Source organism: Macrotis lagotis, chromosome 6, assembly GCF_037893015.1.
Source record: "Macrotis lagotis isolate mMagLag1 chromosome 6, bilby.v1.9.chrom.fasta, whole genome shotgun sequence".
NCBI classification, from domain to species: Eukaryota; Metazoa; Chordata; class Mammalia; order Peramelemorphia; family Peramelidae; genus Macrotis; species Macrotis lagotis.
In genome coordinates this window covers 163,429,278-163,451,029 of record NC_133663.1, presented here as the reverse complement: position 1 = coordinate 163,451,029, position 21,752 = coordinate 163,429,278, and the positions used below count along the sequence as shown (strand labels likewise).

Genomic DNA, 21,752 nt, shown 5'->3' with positions numbered 1-21,752 from the left:
AAAAGAGCAAAAGGCATTTTTTTCAATTATCATAAGATTCTATTCATGTTCTCCAACTCTAATTACTTTTAGAATACAAAGCCTGTTTTGGAGGAGATAAGGAAGAAATTTATTTGTGTATGTGATAGTTAAAAAAAACCCATTTTTCACCTAATTAATTCCAACATCATTTTTCATGTTACACCTGGATAATTTCAGAGTCCCTACAAGAAGCTTAAATGCCACTTTTAACCACTAGTAGTTGAAATTCTGGCTTCTGATGACTTGCTATTTATAAATTAATACAAGTCTACATGGCACTTTACAGAGCTGAAGTCATGAAGGAGAAGACCTTGCTTTGAAGAACTCTTTATCTAAATTAGACCAAGATAGTCAGGAAAACCTGGGAAGAAGAAAATAAAATTCTTAAAATAAAAACCTGCACAGTGAGAAATGGGAAAAATGGACATTTAAAAAAAAGCCTTTAAGTTTGGTATCAATGTTCGGAGAGATAGAGAGGAAGGGGTTGCACATTGTAAATATATTATGCTTGAATGAATTAAAAAATAATTAAGTGGAGGCTAGCTAGGTGGTACACTGGATAAAACACTGGTATTGAAGTCAGGAAGACATGAGTTCAAATCTGGTCTCAACCATTTGATACTTATTACCTGCATGACTATGGGCAAATCACTTAATCCCATTGCTCCCCCCCAAAAAAAACAAAGAAAAAAAAAGTAAGTGTTTTCTTTATGGTAGGCATTGTGGAAAGCCTTCAAGGTCCAAATAAAATCAAAGCAAACATTGCTCTCAAGAACATATATTCTCATAGGGGAATAGATAGAGGGGGAGGTATAGTCAAGGTCAAATATTTGATCTAGAAAATTACAGGGGCATTTAATAGAGCAAAAGACAGCTGACTGACATGCCATTACAAGAAACAAGGGTAGGGCTGACAATTCAGTTTCTAGAGTTAGAGGGAGGTATATGTAGGTGTATAAGTTTACAGAAAATTTACCCAGATAAGACTGATATAGCCACATTTTTTTAGAGAACCCTTTCCACAGTAATTCAAAGACCACCCACCCACCTATCACACCCAAACCAACTCTTCAGGTAACATATAAGTAAACTTAAAGATATATGTTTCTATGCTTGATATCTGAGATGGATTGTCTGCTAAAATAGAATGCTACAGTACTGAACAAAGATCAGTGGAAAATCTCGGACTGTCTATTTTGAAGGAATGGTACTGAATAGCTTTCAAACTATAGAACATAATGGCTTCCATTTCAGCTGAAGTCAGACCAAAGAATATTCAATGCATCCAGAATCTTTATCAAACATTTCTCCGGAGGTGGGGGGGAAGAAGGAGGGAGTTTGTTGACAGGGGACACTCCCATGCTTAATTAAACAAACCAAGGGAAATTCATAAGGGGATTAAGTCTAGTTGGTCGGAAACTTTAAGTTCATCTCATAAATAACACTAGGCCTGCAGTCACAAGCAAATAAACATGCAATAAGTAAGTAGCATGCTATTCATTTTGGTGGCTCCAACTAAGCATATTGAGCAAATAATGTTGCAGCAACAATTAAGAGCCCCAAAGTCCATTAGCTAATTAAATTTCTCCTATCATGAAAGTTCTGAAGATAAAGCACATATTTTCCAGGCTTGAAACAGGCTCATTCATCCTCTTCCAGAGCAAGGTTTACTGAAGTCTCTATCTGTCTTTCCTACTCTGTTTTTTCCATTCCTTTTCATTTCCTTTTTAACTATGATTCAAAATAAAATCCATCCTCCAAGAGCATTTTTTTCTTCTAACAATTTAGAACAATAATGTTTATCTTGTTAATGTGTTACCAAAAGTGGGTGGAAATATGCCACCATTGTGCTGGAAAAATCTTGAAATGACCCCTTTCCTCTTCAGAACTCCTGGTCTTAGAATTGCCTCATAAGTAAGACATAGTTAAGTAAGATCCTTTCAATGCTTTAGTAATTAAAATAACCTTGGAAGGGGTCCAAGAAAACAAATTCAAGGATGAAACTGGCACTGTAATAAATCAATAACAAAGCTGAACTCTTCTCCCTCCATTCCATCTGGCAAGTTCTCAGTGATATTTTCCTGCAGATAATTTACAGAACACATAGCCATTATAGCCACCAATTGGACTACTGAAAGAAGCAAAAATCTTGACTTGTAATTGCTACTATCCTCCCATAAATCTTATCACTTCATGACCCTATAGTAACTTATTCATTGCCTGGCTTTTGGCCAACATCATTATTACTTCAAATCTGGACAGATCAAAAGTTTGTTAGAGGATCACTTTTCTGACTTCAATTTATCATTATACCTGAGATTTGTTGGCAATTTGTTGATTTCACTTTATAAAAACAGGATAGGAAGCTCAAAGCTTGAAAAGTCTGCCATATAACTTTTCCTTCAATTAGTCAGTCAACTGGCATCTGTACTGTGCTAAACATGAGGAATACATAGAGACAATCTCTGATCTCAAGAGCTAACAATCTAAGGGTATGGAGAAGGGGAGGGAATAATCAGAAAACAAAATATATACAGGAAAAATTGGAGATAAAAGACAAAGGGGAAACACAATCATTTAAAGGGGTCTGGAAAAACATTTTGTAGAAAACAGAACTTTAGCTGAGGCTTGGAGAAAGTCAGGAAAGCTAGTAATCTTCAATTTAGCAACCTTTATTCCTCTACCCAATAAATTAAAAATAATGAGAATGATAAAAGTATCACCTCTTGGCTCTTTGGTGGGGAGAAAACTCTCTGAACACAAGTTCAAATTCTGCATATAAATACTATATATATTTAATGACACTAGCTTCCAGTTCATTCCATTAATACCAAAGTCCTGCAATTCTAGTCCAAGCACCTGAATACTCAAAAATGACCCATGAACATCTAAATAGAAAGTTAAATTTTTGCATTAGTATAACCACTTGACATCCAAAGCTGCCATATATTGATCAAATTATAATAGTACCAAGACATTACTTAATCATTTATGAATTGCCACATCATCTACATGCATGCAAAATATTCAAATGAGGCATATCATTTGTGATTCCACAAAAAGATATCCAAAATTCAGAAAACTACTATTATCTAACTTGACAGTGATCCGATAACCTCTCAAGTATTATGCTCAGTTCTCAATAAGACTTATCAAAAAAGCAGGGAAAGAACAGAAAATAGTCACTAGGATGAATTCATATGAGCATCACTTCAAGGAATTGAATATTCTAAGCTTGGAAAGATATTGGTAATAAGATGCTGTCTTCAAATATTCAGAAAAGAAATTGCCAGGAATATACTATAATCAGTTTGAATGGTTTCACAAGAGTTAATTATTAGATTTTCAGTGTGAATATTTACACTTAAGAAACTGGCAGATGCTATAAATCAAAGCTAGATTTCTTGTTTTGTGGATGGTCTAAACTTGAGTGAAGGAGAAAATGTTAAAAAATGCATATTAAACTTAAAACTGGGTCAGGGGCACAAATTTTTGAGAGATCCATCTATTAAATATTTACCAGCACAATGCTGATGGATTTATTAATTTCCTCCGCAGGGTAGATGTTGGGTCAATGGATAAAAACGTCAGAAATGTTCATTTTGATTCAATATAAGAAAGACCTTATTAATTAGAGTTCTCTAAAAATAAAATGGGCCATTTCAAGGAAAAAAACACCAGGAAGTTTATGCTTCCCTTATTCTGCAGAACACAAGGTCTTAATGGTCAAAAATAGTTTTGTTTTTTGTCTTTGTATTCCCAGCACCAAGTGCACATACTAATAGATATTTTCCCTAAAATAATATAAATTCTTTTAATACAGGGACTATTTATCTTCTATCTTTGGATCCACAGCCTATAGGAACTTAATAAATGCTTGTTGTTTGTTTGATTAACTGAAATAAAACATAAGGATAGAGTAAAGATTTGAGAAAAAGTAGGGGAAATCAATGTAGCAAGGTCCTTAAGATATCCAAAGAATATGGGATCAATACCATTTGGAAGAGGTATTAGCTTTGTAAGGAAGGAGGCAAGGCTGGTTAGGGAGAAAAGTAAAGACAGATTGGATTAATGGACCAGGGAGACAAAGACTGTAGTGAAAGGATCATGGTCATAATGTTCCAAAGATTCCAATTTCAACATTTCTAAAATTGAAATCATTGTCTTTCATCCTAAAATCCACTTCTCTGTCAAAGGCACCACTATGCTTCCACTTTCCTCTGATTTTAACCTTAGCAGTGTCCTATACTTTTTTAACCTCACATATCTAATCTGTGTCATCTTGCTGATTTTACCTCTACTATATCAAACCACTTCTCTCCACTTATATGTCTATTATCTTATTGAAACCCTCATCACCACTCACCTCATCTTTCAATTTATAATTCAAAAACAATCTTGTTAGATGAAGCTTTTCCTGATCTTCACAACTGCTAGAGTCCTCTCTCCCTCCTTCCCTTTCAAAGTTCCCTTTGAAGTTATCTTTATGTTTAACTTAGATCTGTGTTTTAATACACAAGTGAATTTAAAAGTATACAAGTATATATTTAAACACATAGTTATGTATAAATATATATTTATATCTCACACACACACACACACATACTAGTCTTCCCAGTATGTTTTAAGTTGTGACTGTTTCATTCATTATATTTCTGCAGGACTCTGGGTACAGTGAATGCTTTGTAAATACTTGTTGATTGAATGCCGGTGCAGATGAATGCAGGTTTTGTAAGAGTAAGGAATTAAATTCAACAAATACGTTCAGAAGTTAGGGAAGTACAAGGTAAGGAGCTGGAGAGTTTATAGAACTGGGAGACAAAGGCATAAAAGATCATCAAAATGAATACTAAAATCAAGTGTAAGTAGGAAAAAAAAGCCAGAAGATGAGGTCACCACAGAAGGTGAGAGAAGAAGCGTACCCTAGAACTCAACAACTAACAATGAAATGTTTCCTATCCATTTACTAATCTCTCAAAAACTAAATCTTGACTTCACATGCCAATCTCAATTTACAGGGGAAAGACACTAGACTGAGCCTTTTATATGCAATTTTCAAAGATTTCCTTTGTATATCAAGCAAAACTCTTTCCCCACCTACACCCTGGTCTTTTGTCATCACTAAGTACATAGATCTGTCAATCTATAGGTCCTTAGGACATTTCATGGTTTCAGATGCTGCAGCTGCTCTTGTGGGTGGAGAAATCTTAATCTCATTTTTCTTACATATTACCTCAAAACTCTAGAAACCCTGCATTTTAAAAAGTAAAGCAAAAACTCAATTGTCTAAAAACATAACCAGAGAAACAACCAAATCACCACAGCATTTGTTCTATGGTGAATAACCATGAAAAGGTCATGTTTGTTTCGAAAACAATTAAAAGAGAATTATAACTCTTCCAAAACATTCTCCGGATGTCAATCTGACAAGTGAAAAGAAGCCTTGTATAGAAAGCCTATTTACCCTGAGAAGTCATCAATGCAAATATGTAGTGTTGCAATGAAGGAACTGCCCATAGCAAGAACATTTGCTTGGCATTTTTAGCAGGAGAAAAATCAGGGGAGGCTTAACAGGCCTTATAAATGTCACACACTTTAACTTGCATGTTATAATTTAGCACTCATCAGTGAGTAAATGCAATGTTTGGAGGTGGTATAGTGAGTGGATAGAACCCTGAGCTAAGAGTCAAGAAGATGAGAATTAAAATCTGGACAAAACCATCCAGTGCAAGTCACTTAAACTGCTTCAGTTTCCCCCAAAATAAAATGAGGATAAGGATAACACCTACCTCACAGGAAAGTTATTAAGAATGAAATTAGATAATATTATAAAAGGCTTGGCCCATAATAGGCGCTACATAAACATTTTTTCTGTTCCCTCTTCTTAGCAAGTGAAAAAAAAAGATAGCTCCCTATTTTCAAAACATCTTTTTAAAAAAAATTTAAAAATATTTCACAGCTAGTATGAACTGTACAAGGAGTGACAAAGGAAGAAAGTCATCCTGTCATATAAAAATTGGTGGATTGGGAGACCCTAAAGATCTAATCCATCAACCTGCTCAGCAAACGGGGGGGGGGGGGGGAGAGGGAGGGAGCGAAAGAGAGAGGGAGGCAGGGAGGGAGGGAGAGAGAGAGAGAGAGAGAGAGAGAGAGAGAGAGAGAGAATAAAATAAGGTGGACATTTGGCAATAAGCAGTCATATTCTGGACTCTTAAAAATAAAATGATACATTTATCTCTAAATTTGAAAAATACAAAAAATGCATGGCTGTGTTCAGGTAAATATATACCATATTATCACTATACATTATTTCTTAAAGTTTCTGGGGAATACTTATGAGGCAGTAGGAATCAGTGGAAAATAAACTAGGCTAAATCAAAACATAGCTTCCAACCTCATTCTATACCCTTCCCCTTCCATTATGGTCACCATAAAGTCTATTCAAAAACCTTATTAAAGAAGCAAAATTTACTGGTTAATGATGATCTTGTCTGCAATAAAGTCACAGAACTAACTACCCTGTAAAATGATATAAATCTGAGGATAGGCATCCCTTTGGGAATGTAGTTTCTTCCCATGCAATAACTTTAAAACATGCTTTTTTCTGAAAGGTTTAAGTAGATTCTTTTACCAATTAAACAGTATGCTGAAATTGCTGGGCCTGGAGGCAAGAAGATTCATCTACTAGAGTTCAAATCTGGCTTCAAGCACTTACTAGCTATGACCCTTGGCAAGTCATTTAAGTCTTATTGCCTCAATTTCTTCATCTATAAAATGAACTGGAGAAGGAAATGACAAGCCACTCCACTATCTGTGCAAAAAAACCCCAAAAGAAGAGTTGTACACAACTAAAACAACCAAACAGCACCACAGTAAGTTTTATCAACTATTACCTGACTTCCTTTGTGAATTGTTTTTTAAAACAACTAAAATCAACTGTAGAGTTGTTATTGATTGCTTTCTCTTTATAAAGCAGAGAAGAAGTTGTAATTGGATAATTCTGGTGATTCTGATACTGTCACTAACTTTGCAAATCAAGACAGAAGAAATATCTTCCCAAACTGTTCCTCTATTATACATACACAAGCTAACAATAGTAATGATATATTATTTAAAGGTTTGCAAAGTCCTTCACATACATTATCAAGTTCATATTTCAATTGTTACTTTATACTTATCAGACACTTTTCTTGATCTATCCCAATATTAATGCCCTTATCCTTTTAAGAATATCTTTTATTTATTTGCTCATCTATTTATTTATTTATTTATTTGCATACTTGTTTGTTTGTTTATTTGTGTACATATGGAAGAAACAGCAAATGTATAGGGAAATCAGTGTGATGCTAAGCCCATATTTCAGCATTTGAAAGAGAGAGATGATACAGTATTGGTCTCATAAAGAAATCACATATGTACAGTGTGCCTGAAGATCATTGAAACTCTTTGTAAATGTTATTATTAACATTATTGTTATTATTATATTGCAATAAAATAATAAAACATAAGTTTGTTTAAGGTAGGAAATGTTTTATTTTGGTCTGTATTCACATAGTCAGAATTCAATAAACATTTGTTCAACTGAATTTATTTAGAAATCTCACTGTTTAGCTAAGAGTAGCTGAAGTTATCCAATTAGTTCACTCTTGTTTTGAGAAAATCACAGCTGTGACAGGTTTAAAAGCTTTCTTTTATTTCCCATTCCAATACCCATCTATTCCACAGAAGAAGGGAAAAGTTAGGAGGGATTTTCTTCTTCAGCTGTATGAAGGGACTGAAAGGAAATTTATTCATTTCATTCCCATGGCACAGAACTACTGTGATCCTAACCAGATTTTCATAATATTTTATGCTGTTGTCCTTAATGTAATTGGCTGTCACCCCAAGAATCACTCTTAAAAGAGTTTGCAAAGGAAACTTTCCCACCTGATTCTGGCAAAGTCCTTACAAAGACATGAACACAGTCCAAATGTAAACAACTCCAAAGATTCACCAAAGCTTGATATGAAGTAATAAAAACTATGTTTGAGCAGCAATATTTGCATTGGAATGAATTATTTCATCAATCACTCTGATGTATAATATGTCAGGGTGTGGAATACAGAAAGAAGCTGTAATTTGGGAACCACTGTGGAGGGATGTATACATATATGTAATATGTATAATATTAGGAAGAAGTAAATGGATTCTTTCACACCTAATCTGAAGCAAAAATTAATATTTGTTTCTTTTTTTCCAATTCAACATATATTTACTACTATATATATTATATAATAATATATAGGGATAAGGTCTAGATCTGATCGATTTCACTGAAAAAGGGAAACCATAAGAGAGGAATTTCTCCTCTACTAATACAAATTAACACTTTTTTCTGTAACAGAATCTTAGAGAGCTTCAGCTGAAATGCTTCTTCCTACAAGAAGCCTTTTCAACTCTTGTAATTTTAAACACACCCTCTGATTCATCAATTAATTTGTATTTATTTAATGTAATTTTTCTTTTTAAAACCTTTATTATAAAGTTAATTTTCAATATTCATGTTTCTACATTCAATATTTAACATTCTTCCTTCCAACATTCCAACACCCTAGGACAGCAAGTAATTTGATATAGGTTCTACATGTGCAATTGTATAACACAGTTCCAAATCAGTCACGCTGTAAATGAAGAATCAGAACAAAAAAGGGGAAAACTATGATTAAGAAAAAACAAAAAAAAATTTTAAATGTGAAAATAGTATATTTTGATCTGCATTTTTCTATAGTTCTTTCTCTGAATGTGGATAGCCATTTTCTATCACAGGACTTTTAGAATTGTCTTTGATTTCTGTGCTGCTGAGAAGAGTGAAGTTTAACATTGATTATCCCACAATATTGCTCTTAAGGTGTACAGTATTCTCCTGGTTCTGCTCTTCATTTAAGTTTTTCTGGATTATTCTGATATCTCCCTGCTCATTGTTTCTTAGAAAGAAATGATATTCTGTTTTATCTATATACTGCAACTTGTTCAGTATTTTCCAGCTGGTGGTGGGCATCTCCTCTATTTCTAATTCTTAGCCACCACAAAAAGAGCTGCTTTGTATATGTGGATCTTTTCCCCTTTTTGATGATTTCTTTGAGTGACAAACCTAGTAGTGGTATTTGGTGGATCAAAGGATATGCAGTTTTATTACCTTTTTGGTGTCCTAGTTTTCTCACATCCCCTCCAACACTGATTATTTTCCTTTTTGTTCATTTTAGCCAATCTGATAGGTGAAAGCAGTACCACAGAGTTGTTTTTTGTCTGTTTGTTTGTTTTTTAGGTTTTTGCAAGGTAAATGGGGTTAAATGGCTTGCCCAAGGCCACACAGCTAGGTAATTATTAAGTATCTGAGGTCAAATTTGAACTCAGGTACTCCTGACTCCAGGGCCAGTGCTCTATCCACTGCGCCACCTAGCTGCCCCTATAGAGTTGTTTTAATCTGCATTTCTCTAATAGTGACTCAGAGCACTTTTTCATATGACTATAGAAGGCTTTAATTTCTTCATCTGAAAACTGTTCACAGTTTTTGATCATTTATCAAAAGGAAAATGACTTATATTTTCATAAATATGACTCAGTTCCCTATATATTTTAGAAATGAGCTCTTTAACAGAAACACTGACTATAAAAGTGTTTCTTGGTTTTTTTGCTTTCCTTCTAATTTTGATTATATAGGTTTTGTTGTGCAAAAACTTCAATTTAATGTAATCAAGCTTATCATTTTGTATTACATAATGTTCTTTATCTCTTCTTTGGTCATAACTTCTTCTCTCTTCCATGTTCTTCTAATTGGTTTATGGTAGCAACCTCTATGTCCAAACCATGCACCCCCTATTGACCTTATCTTTGTTTAGGAAGTGAGGTATTCGTCTATGCCTAGTTTCTGATATGTTTTCCAGTTTTTCCTGGTAGTTATTGTCAAATAGTGAGTTCTGATTCCAGAAGTTGGGAGTTAGATTACTATAGTCATTTACTACTGTGTCTTGTGAACCTAATATATTACCTTGATCCACTACTCTATTTCTTAACCAATACCAAACAACTTTGATAGCTGCTATTTTATAATATAGTTTTAGATCTGGTACAGCTAGGTCCCCTTCCTTTACATTTTTTTCCATTAATTTTCTTGCTATTCTTGATCTTTTGTTCTTCCAAATACATTTTGCTATTTTTTTCTAGTTCTATAAAATAATTTTTGGTTAGTTCAATTGGTATGGCACTAATAAGTAGATTAATTTATGTCAAATTGTCACATTTATTATATTATATTGGCCTACCCATGAGCAACTGATATTTTTCAGTTGTTTAGATCTGATTTTATCTGTGTATGGAAAGTGCTTTGTAAATATATTCATATAGTATCGGGTTTCCTTTGGCAGGTATACTCAAATATTTTATGTTGTCTGCAGTTGTTCTGAATGGAATTTCTCTATCTTTTGCTGCTGAGCTCTGTTGATAATGTGTAGAAATGTTGAAGATTTATGTGAGTGTATGTAATATCCTGCAACTTTGGTAAAGTTGTAATTGTTTGAAGTAGTTTTTTAGTGGATTCTCTAGATTATTTAAGTATACCATCAAATCATAAGCTACAAGTACTAATTTTGTTGCCTTTTTGAATTACTTTAATTTCTTTTTCTTCTCATTTTGCTAAAGCTAACATTTCTAGTATCTAGAGAAGACAACTGGTCTTGTTTCACCCCTGATGTTATTGGGAATACTTCTAGCTTATTTTATTGCAAATGATGTTTGCTGATGGTTTTAGATAGATACTGATTATCATTTTAAGGAAAACCATTTATTCTTATGCTCTCTAGTGTTTTTAATAGGAATGGTTGAAATGGACAAAGCTTTGTTAAAAGCTTTTTCAGCATTTGAGATAATCATATGATATGTGATAGTTTTATTATTGATATTATCAATTATAATGGTAGTTTTCCTAATTCCTATATACCTGTACAAATCTCAGTTGGTCAAAATCCAGGTTGTAATTTGCTGAAATCTCTTTGCTAATATTTTACTTAAAATTTTTGCATCAATATTCATTGATAGGCAAATTGGTCTATAGTTTTCTTACCTCATTTTGGCTCTTCCTGATTTAAGTATCAGCCCCATATTTGTGTCATGAAAGGAATTTGGTAGACTCTATTTTTCTAGATAGCTGATTAAGTATTGGAATTAACTCTTTAAATATTTGGTAGAATTCACTTGTGAATCCATCTGAACTTGGAGACTTTTTTTAAAGGAGGTCATTGATGGTTTGTCCAATTTCTTTTTTTCTGAAATTGGTTATCTAAGTGTTTTATTTCCTCTTCTGTTAATCTGGGCAATTAAAAATTTTCAAATATTCATCCATTTTACCTATGTTGTCAGATTTATCAATATAGAATTGAACAAACTGCTGTGATTATTGATTTAATTTCCTCTTCTTTGGTGGTGAATTTACCTTTTTACTTTTTGATACCAGTAATGTGTTTTTCTTCTTTTTTTTTAAAATGAAATTAACCAAAGATTTATCTATTTGTTGGGGGCTTTCCCATAAAACAAACTCTTAGTTTTATTTATGAGTTCAATAATTTTCTTAATTTCAATTTTTTTGATCTCTTCTTTGATTTTCCAGGGTTTTTATTTTGATATTTAATTAGGGGATATTTAATTTGTCCTTTTTCAAGATTTTTTAGTTGCAAGCCCAATTCATTTTTTCCTCTTTCTCTATTTTATTCATATTTACATTTAGAGATATAACTTTACCCCAAGAACTACTTTGGCTACATCCTGTAAGTTTTTGTATGCTATCTTATTATTCTCATTCTCTTGGATGAAATTATTGATTGTTTTGCTTTGTTGTTTGACTAACTCATTCTTTAGGATTGTTAATTACCTTCCAATTAATTTTCATCTATCTTTCCATTGCACTTTATTACATGTAATTTTTATAACATAATGATCTGAGAAAGATGCATTTAATATTTCTGCCTTTCTGCATTTGATTGTGTGGTTTTTTTTAATGCCTTAATACAGTTAGTTTTTGTGTAGGTGATATGTAGATGAGGAAAAAGGTATATTAGTTTCTACCTCCATTCATTTTTTTCAGGTTTATCATATCTAACTTTTCTAAGGTTCCATTTACCTCCTTCAACTTTTGTCCTGTTTATTTTGTGATTGGGTTTTATCTAATTCTGAGAGAGGGAGATTGAGGTCCCCTACAACTTACTGTCTATTTCTTTGTGTAACTCACTTAACTTATCCTTTGAGAATCTGGATACTATACCATTACCCCTGCTTAATTTATTTATTTTTTAATTAAGTTGAAGTATAATATATTCTGGTATAGCCTTTTACCTTTACTTTGAAGGTGTTTTTTTTTTTTTTTTTTTAGTTTTTGCAAGGCAATGGGGTTAAGTGGCTTGCCCAAGACCACACAGCTAGGTAATTATTAAGTGTCTGAGGCCAGATTTGAATACAGGTACTCCTGACTCCAGGGACAGTGCTCTATCCACTGTGTCACCTAGCTGCCCCTCAAAGGTATTTTTTGAAAACCACCAGGATTCTGGTTTTTATCCACTCAGTTATGCATTTCCATTTTCTGGGAGCATTATTTCCATTCATATTTACAGTTATAATTATTAACTCTTTGTATTTCCCTCTATCCTAATTTTCCCCCATTTAATTTTTTCTCTCCTTTCTCCCATCCCTCCCTCATCAGTATTTTTCTTTTGATCACCACTTCTTCCAGTTTGACCTCCCTTCTGTTACTCTTCTCTTTCCCCTTTCTTCTTCCTTTCTCTTCCTACTTCGCTGTTGGATAAGATAAATTTCCTTACCCAAATGGGAAAATATGTTATTCCCTCTTTGAGTCAGATCTATAGAGAGCAAGATTCATTCAATGTTCACATCCTCCCCCCCGACTATAATAGGTCCTTTGTATCTCTTTATGTGATGTGATTTACACTCTTCTATCTCCTTATTTTCCCAGTATAATAATTTTTTGTCTTGGGTTTTTTTAATGTCATTACATCACAATCAACTTATACCCCCATCATCTAAGTAAATTCCTTACAATTGCCCTAAGAGAAATACAATTCTCAAGAGTTACAAGTATTATCTTCTTGTGAAGGGATATAAACAGGTTAGTCTTATTGACTAATATTTTTCTTTTTGCTTATCTTTTTGTGTATTTCTTGTGTCATGAATTTGGAGATCAAATTTCCTCTTCAGTTTTGATCTTTTTAACAGGAAAGTCTGCAAGTTTCCAAATTTCTTGAATGTCTAAGCCAAAATTTTCAAGGTAACTGATTTTTGTTTGAAATTCAAGCTCCTTTGTCCCCCAGAATACCATATTCCAGGTTATCTGATCCTTGAATGTTGATGCTAACAGTCCTTACCGTGACTCCTTGGTATCTGAATTGTTTCTTTTTTGGTTGCTTGCAGTATTTTCTCCTTTAGTTGATAATTCTGAAATCTGGCTACCAATATTCCTTGGAGTTTTTATTTTGGGATCTCTTTCGGGAAGTGATTTTTGATAGAGTCTTTCAAAGACTATTTTACCCTTTAATTCTAGGATATTAGGGTATATTTGCTTGATAATTTCCTAAAAGATACTGTCTAGGCTCTTTTTGATCATGGCTTTCAGGTAGATGAATAATTAATATACTACCTCTCCTGTATCTATTTTCCAGGTTAGTCATTTTTCCTAAGAGGCATTTTATATTGTTTCTATTTTTCTGGTCTTTGGTTTTTATTTTTTGATGGATTCTTGATGTATTATAGAGTCACTAGTTTCAACTTGCCCAACAGTTATTTTTAAGGATTTATTTTCTTCAATTAGCTTTTGTATATCTTTTTCCATTTGACCAATTCTACTTTAAAAGAAGTTTTCTTTTTGTATTTGTTTTTTTGTTTGTTTGTTTGTTTTAGGTTTTTGCAAGGCAAATGGGGTCAAGTGGCTAGCCCAAGGCCACACGGCTAGGTGATTATTGAGTATCTGAGACTGGATTTGAACCCAGTACTCCTGACTCCAGGGCAGGTGCTTTATCTGCTACACCACCTAGCTACCCTTCTTTTTGTATTTGATCAATTCTACTTTTAAAGTTATTGCTTTCTTCAGTCAGTTTTTGTGCTTCATCGTTCAGTTTTTCATAATCTCCTGCATGATTCATTTCTTTTCCTAATTTTTCTTCTCTCTTATTTGATCTAAAAAATTCTTTTTGAGCTCTTTCAGGAGGACTTTTTAAACTTGAGACTGATTTATAATACCCTTTGACACTTCATATGTAGGTATTTTGTTATTGTTTTCCACTTCTGAGATGAAATTTTGATCTTTCCTGTTGCCATAGCAGCTTTCTCTGGTTAGGGATCTTTTTTAGTTTTTTGCTCATTTTAAATATTGAACTCTGCTCTTAGGGCACAATTCAAAACTTTTTTTGGGCTGGAGGTCAGGGGTCTGGTCACTGGTTTTCCATATTGTGATCTTAGGTGCTGCAGCTTGCTTCCTGTTTGAGAGTAGCCTGACCTAGTCCTGCCTGTTGCATTGGTATTCTGGGGCTTGCAGGATGCCTTCTGTACTGGGGCTGCAGCCTTTACTACTGGCCCACTGAATCTGGGCTAGGGCCCAGATGTCTCAGTTACTGATCTGCTCTGTGGGTAAGAACCTCCCATTGGGTTCTCTGTTCTCTGCCTGCACTGTACTCATCTTTTACTTAAGACAGACCTTTCCTGAAGCCTCTCCGAGATATCTTGAGCTGAAAAGTTGTTTCACTCTGTCTTTTTGTGGGTTCTGTCATTCCAGAGATTCTTTAAAGGCTTCATTTAAAAGTTTTTTCAGAGGGGAAACTGGGATAAGTTCAGGGAACTTCCTAAATTCTTTCCACCAACTTGGTTCCATCTAGTAGTGCTCTTCTGAAGGAATTACTGGGTGGTTGATGGTTCTTGGCAACCTCCTATTTTCTTAGCCTTTTTCCATGAAAGATTTCCAAATCCACAGAATGAATTTGTCACTTTTTGTGGCAATCTTACCCCAAATTTCAGTTTACCTGCATTAGTGAAAGCCCCTTCATATATTAGCACCACCAACAATCAGAGCAGTGAAGGACCTTGACTTCTTATAAGTGAACTTTACAGTAGCAAGGATCTGCTCACATCATGATGAAATTATTTTAAAACCTCTTTGGAAACTTTTGCTATGGAGATGATAAGCTCAAACCATGATGTGTAAACCTTATCAACTTTAGGTACTGAATCATAACTTCTGGCCTGGTTTTAGACAAGAGAGGATGGGACCGCCGCCCCCCCCCCCCACAATATCTCAAAAGTTTCCAAAACATACAGGAGGGTTATGAAAACAGAGAAAACTCTGATTCCTCAAAAGCTTCTAAGCTGCAACATAAGATTTTAAGGATAACAAATCTACCCTAAGTCAAGAGGGAGGAGCAAATGTTATCACAAGATGCACTTCTCAAAAGAAAGAGTGCCAAACAGCCCATACTTTTTAAAAAGAAACTATATAATGAGAGAAGAGGGAGAAGTGTATTTTTTCTTCTTTTAGTTATCAGAACAATAACAAAAGATCACAAATACTGTAGAGCCAAACAATCATGAAAAAGTATTTAACATAAATATAATACACACACATGTGTATATATATATGTATGTATATTATATGTATGTGTATATATATATATGTAATATGTATATATAATCTGTTGTTGTTGAAGAAAATCTCCCCAAACAACTAAAATCTACATATTTCTATTTCTGGTACAGCAGAGTTCATTTCTATTTATTCAAAATTCCTAAACTCTCTTGTTATACATTGCACATTTTATTGAATTTTTTTAAAAAAAGGTATCTTATTTCTCGAATAAAGATGCTGTAAAATGAGATAACAGTGAATAAAGTTTTGAAAATTAAAATTTCAGACAGAAAACAAAGTCCTATTTGAATTATATACAGAAATAGGGTAATATACCAAGCTAAAGATGCTAATACCAGGAAACATTCACAGACAAATGTTTTGGGAGATCAAAGGATAAAGCTTAAACTGTTCAGCTGGAGCTCTTAATTGAGTCCAATTTAACTCATTAAAGTAGACACCAGAAAAGAAAACAAACTTGAACAAAACAGAAGCAACCTTTCTCTAACTTCAAGTCAAGGTCCTATCCATTAAGTTCCCTAGAATTTTCTCACTTCCTTCCTCCACTCATTGAAGAGTATCTCTCTAGGTCTTTGACATTCTTAGATTGTCTGTCCATCATCTCCTATGCTCTCAATCCATTCCAGTCTACCTCCTTTGCCTCGTCCTTGATGGAGTCTTTATTTACAAGGCATTATTGGTGATATGCTGTAGTTTTACACCAACCATGCATTTGTCCATTGCTATAAAATGTGGTTTCTGAGAGGTTCTTAGGAACTCAAAAATTCATAATTTCTAAAAATCTGAAAAAACAATTCATGTCATTCATATTTCTAAATATGGCTACAACTATTTAACCAGTCACTTCCTTTGAAGTTCAAAAAAATCAGTATTTCCTAGGACAAGTCATTTTTGAACTAGAGTTTGGAAATTGGATGAATTCTGATACTTCAAGGATTTGATTTTAACTATATGCCAATTGCCTCATGCACCTTAGTAGACACTGTTCTTCAGTTACTGTGGCCAGGAAAACATGTTAGCTACTGGCCAACTTTCTGATTATTATATATTTGCTGCTGTAAATTGTATGCCTAATCTGTTTCCTTGATCTACCTGTTTCTTAACCCCCCAAAAAAAAACCCAAAGCAAAAAAAACCTTAGCCAGTACCAAATAGTTTTGATAAATACTGCCTTATAATATAGTTTAAGATAGTTCTAATGCTCCTTCTTTAACATTTTTTCCCATAATTTCCTTTTGATATTCTTGACTTTCTTGTTTTTCCAAATGAATTCTGTCATTATTTTTTCTAATTCATACAATTTTTTTGGTAATCTAATTGGGATGGTTTTGAATATATAAATTAGTTTGAGTAAAATTCTCATTATTATTATTATTACATTGGCCCTGAACAATTAATATTTCTCCAATTCTTTAAATCTGCTTTTATTTTATAATTTTGTTTACATAGTTCTTGGGTTTGTTTTGGTAGGAGTACTCCCAAAGTATTTTAATATTGCCTAGAGTTATTTTAAATGGGTTTTTTTTCATCTTTTCTGGCAGAGTTTTGTTTGTGATATATAGGAATGCTGATGATTTTTATGAATTTATATTATATGCTACTTTGCTAAAATTATTGTTTCAACTAACTTATTTTGGTTGACTGTTTAAAGGCTATTCTATGCTTAGTTATACCAGCCCTCGGATATGCACTGATAGGTTTATGCTTAAAATTATTTCAGGTTATTAGGGTTTTCCAGAGCTAAGATTTGGTAGGCATAGCCATTCAGAACTCAGGGTCACCCTCATACCATAATTAGACTTTGGGGTAGGAAAGGAGGAAAAAAAAACAACCCACATATCTTTTAAAGTAGTTTCATTGTTTTTAGAATTTACCAAACTTGTTCCTTTGCTTTTGAAGAAATAGTATTAGCTGAGCTTTTCTAGTCAAAAGGAGACTGAATCTTTATATGCTCTAGCAGATATATTATTTGGGAATAAATACACTTAGGGATGCAAACAGGTGTGTTTATTTGAACTAGGACTCCAGGAGTTGTTTCCTGGGAAGTATTTGCCCCAGAAGCTTCCTACTGTTTGCAAAGGTTTAATATGTACCCTAATGTACATGTACACAAAGGTTATTGATATTATGAATTTAATATAACAGGGTTTCATAGTCTGAAGAGCTCTTGGCATTAAGTAACCTTTAAAATTAATTTCTAGTCCATTCTCAAGTATTTGAAACAACAAACATTTTACAAGTCTTAATAAGAATGGATAAAATTGCTTTTTATGAGAGACATCGATCTTTCTTGATCATTAACCCCAAATTTAATGTCTCTTGCCAAGCAGCAAAGACTTTGACTATAAAATGGAGCTAGGAGCATAAGATTCTTAGTAATTTAGTAACTTAACTTCCTGCTCAATGACAGAATTCTTTCTTGAGGATACCAGGAACATGATCAACTAAGCTTAGTTTAAACATTCCAGTTACTAGCAATCTGTGCCATTACTAGAGAAGGATGAGTAGGAAAAGAAAAACTATTTATAAAATGAATCAATATTACAGAATAAAAAAATAGTAAAATAATCTCTTTAATAATAAAGTAATTCTGCGATTAACTATAACCAGAACCAAAGCCAAGAAAATGGAATGTTCAAAAAAAAAAATTTCTCAGGGGCAGCTAGGTGGTGAAGTAGATAGAGCATCAGCCCTTGAGTCAGGAGTACCTGAGTTCAAATCCGGTCTCAGACAATATTTACCTAGCTGTGTGGCCTTGGGCAAGCCACTAAACCTTATTTCCTTGCAAAAACCTAAAAAAAAAAAAAGAACCCTCAAAATCACGAGAAAGTGAGGTACCACAGTGGATAGAACACTGGAGATGCAGTCAAGAAAACCTGAGTTCGGGCAGTTAGGTGGCGTAGTGGATAAAGCACCAACCCTGAAGTCAGTTCAAATACAATCTCAGACACTTAATAATTACCTAGCTGTGTGGCCTTGGGCAAGCCACTTAACCCCGTTTGCCTTGCAAAAATGTAAAAAAACAAAACAAAACAAAAAAACCCTGAATTCAAATATGACCTCAGTCCCTTCCTAGCTATGTGATACTAGGGAAGTTACTGTCTTTTTAAATTTTTTTTTCAATTGTAAAATTGAGGTAATTTTAGCACTTTGAACCAACCAAGGTTTTTGTGATCATCAAACGAGATAATAATTGTAAAGTGCCTAGCTGGTATATATTAGGTATTCAATAAATACTTTTTAAGAAAAAAAATAAAAGAATTGAAGAGTTAAATCAGGACTCTTATTAAATAATTAATGTTGTAAAAATATATATTGGGAAAAAATCTATACTTCATCTAAGTTTGACATTTACAACTTAATGGGAACTGACAAAAATATATTGCGTTATTCTTCAGAAGAAAGGTGATCAAATGAAAAATAGCTTTCTAAAGTAGTAAAAATTTTGAAAAACTACCTAAAATGTTCACAATCACAAATAATCAGACAAATACTATTTAATACTTTTAGGTATCAATGAATATTCATTAAGATAGCAAACAAGGTAGCTTGAGGGAAAACATTGAAAGATAAAGATGCTAATTCTCTCCTAAAGGTGCTATGAAAAGGTTTAATTTTCTCCCATTAGAATATGTTACTTGAAGATAGTGGTTGTTTTTGCCCCCCTTTTTTGTTTGCTGTTTATTCCTAAGCATTTAAGGAATGAAACTCTTTTTTTTGGTAATTAAGAATTGGAATTTGAGGGGATACCCATCAACTGGAGAATAGATGAACAAGCTGCAGTATATGATTGGATACTCTCAGACAAAAGACTTATATTGACTAATGCAAAGTCAAGAGAACCAGGAAAATGTTGATCACCCTAACACTAATATTGTATGATGAAGAACTGTGAATGACTTAGTTATTCTCAGCATTACAATGGCTAAGACAATCCTAAAGGACTCCTGATAAGTATTTTTCCATCTCCAGAGAAAGAACTGATATTGCCTGAATACAGACTGAAGCATATTGTTTTTCACTTTCTTTTTTTAAATTCAAATCTTCTTGAAAAAAATTACTAAAATAGAAATATTTTACATGATTGTACATGTATAATCTATATCAAATTGCTTCCTGTCTCAGAGAGGTGGGAGGGAAGGAAAGAAGGGAGAATGTGAAACTCAAAACTTTAAAAAATTTAAAAAATTGATTTTTGCATGTAATTGAGGAAAAATAAAATATGAAAAGAGAAATGCTTACTGACTGTTTTTGGAAAACAATTTAGAATTGTGCAAGACAAATTATAAAAATTTTCATACACTTTAACTTCAATATTCTACTATGGAGTACTAAAGACAGTTTTTTACCAGCAAGAAAAGAGCTACACAAATAAAACTTGTTGGTTTGTGAAAACAAAAAGCTAAAAACAAAATATGTTCTAAAGACTAGGCAAAGCTTAAATAAATTATACCAAAAATATATTAAGAATCATTCCCCAGTGTTGTATGAAAGGAGAGCAGGTTAGCACTCCCCTTGATAAGATGGAAGAGGTCCTAGTGGCCTTTACAACACATATACCGTTAAGGCATTGCCACCTACTCTGTGGCATCTAACCATGTTTTTGGGGCGGTTAGGTGGTGCAGTGGATAAAGCACTGGCCCTGGAGTCAGGAGTACCTGGGTTCCAATCCAGCCTCAGACACTTAATAATTACCTAGCTGTGTGGCCTTGGGCAAGCCACTTAACCCCACTGCCTTGAAAAAAAAAAGAATCATTCCCCAGTAGAAAATTGATTCATTTCTGTAATTGAATGTTAATGTGCTATAAGGAATTAGAAATTTGAATTCTGAAAAACATGAGTAGACTTGAGTGAGATAACAAAATTAGAGAAAAGAGAACCACAAGATTAATCTATACAACAGCAGCAGAAAAAAATATAAATAAAATCAATATGTAAAGGGAACTAATGGATTAAAACCATCACATATAAATATCATATTGCCAAGGGAAGGCATACATCCCTATTTTCAGGGGAATGAAATTTGTAAGGCAGGGTTTGTTGAGTTTTTGTTTTGAAGTGTGAGTGGTATTTAAGAAAATGTAGGTATTTGACACACAAAGATAGGCTGTTGTTATTCAGTCATTTTTAGTTACATTGGTTTTCTGTTACTCCATTTGGGAATTTCTTGGCAAAGATACTGGAATGGTTTGCCATTCCCTTCTCCATCTCATTTTACAGTTGAGAAAACTGGGGCAAATAGGGTTAAGTAATTTGTCCAGTCACACAGCTAGGAAACATCTGAGGCTGGATTTGAATTCAGGAAGATGAGTCTGCCTGACTCCCAACTTAATACTCTACCCATTCTGCTTATTATTTGATCATAAACTTGGCCTTATTTGTTAGCTCTATTTTTCATCTATTAGTCCTGGTGTATGAAATTAGGCAAAAAAAAAACCTACTTCCATTTCCATAATGAGAGTAACTCCTGTGATCCCCCCCAGGTTAAAAATTTCTAGTATTTTTTTTAGTTGTTTCTCATATGACACATTCTGGACTCTCTCAGTCTTATCACTGTTCCCTTGAATGAACTCTCTTTTGTCAATATCTCTTTAAAATGTGGTGTTTCTAGAGGACACAGTACTCTGATAGGCACTGACCAGACTCTCATTATCTCTGCTCTATGTGCTTTGTGTCTAGAAAACAGACGCAAAAAAACTTTTAAAAAATAGTTGCTTCATGCTGACTTTTAGTTAAATAAAATTCTGGAATCTTTTTTACATGAACTACTATCAAGCTAGGCTTCCCAACACCTTATATATGTGCAACTGATTTTTTTTTTTCATAATCTTAAATGTAGGACTTAACATTTAGTGCTGAAATTTAATCTTCTTGTTTTTGACTCAGAGTTACTAATATGTAATGATATTTTTGCATCCAGAGTTTGTTATTCCAGTTTTCTATCATCTACAGATCTTCATCCAAGTCAATAACAATACTCACCAGTGGAAATTTTATTAATTGTTTTTATTCCTTCTAGGCTTCCTCTAGCCAATCTTTTACGATATTATCTACGTGGT

At 33.4% G+C, this 21,752-nt stretch overlaps 1 protein-coding gene and 1 non-coding gene across 5 annotated transcripts in view; one reads left to right on the top strand and one right to left on the bottom strand.

The window, feature by feature from the left end:
• FARP1 (FERM, ARH/RhoGEF and pleckstrin domain protein 1) overlaps window positions 1-21,752 on the bottom strand; it is a 331,424-nt gene that overhangs the window by 34,053 nt on the left and 275,619 nt on the right. The gene's annotated exons all lie outside the window — the stretch shown is intronic.
• On the top strand, window positions 20,174-20,300 carry LOC141492413 (U6atac minor spliceosomal RNA). Its single transcript, XR_012469891.1, has one exon. It is a non-coding gene; the product is annotated as a U6atac minor spliceosomal RNA (small nuclear RNA).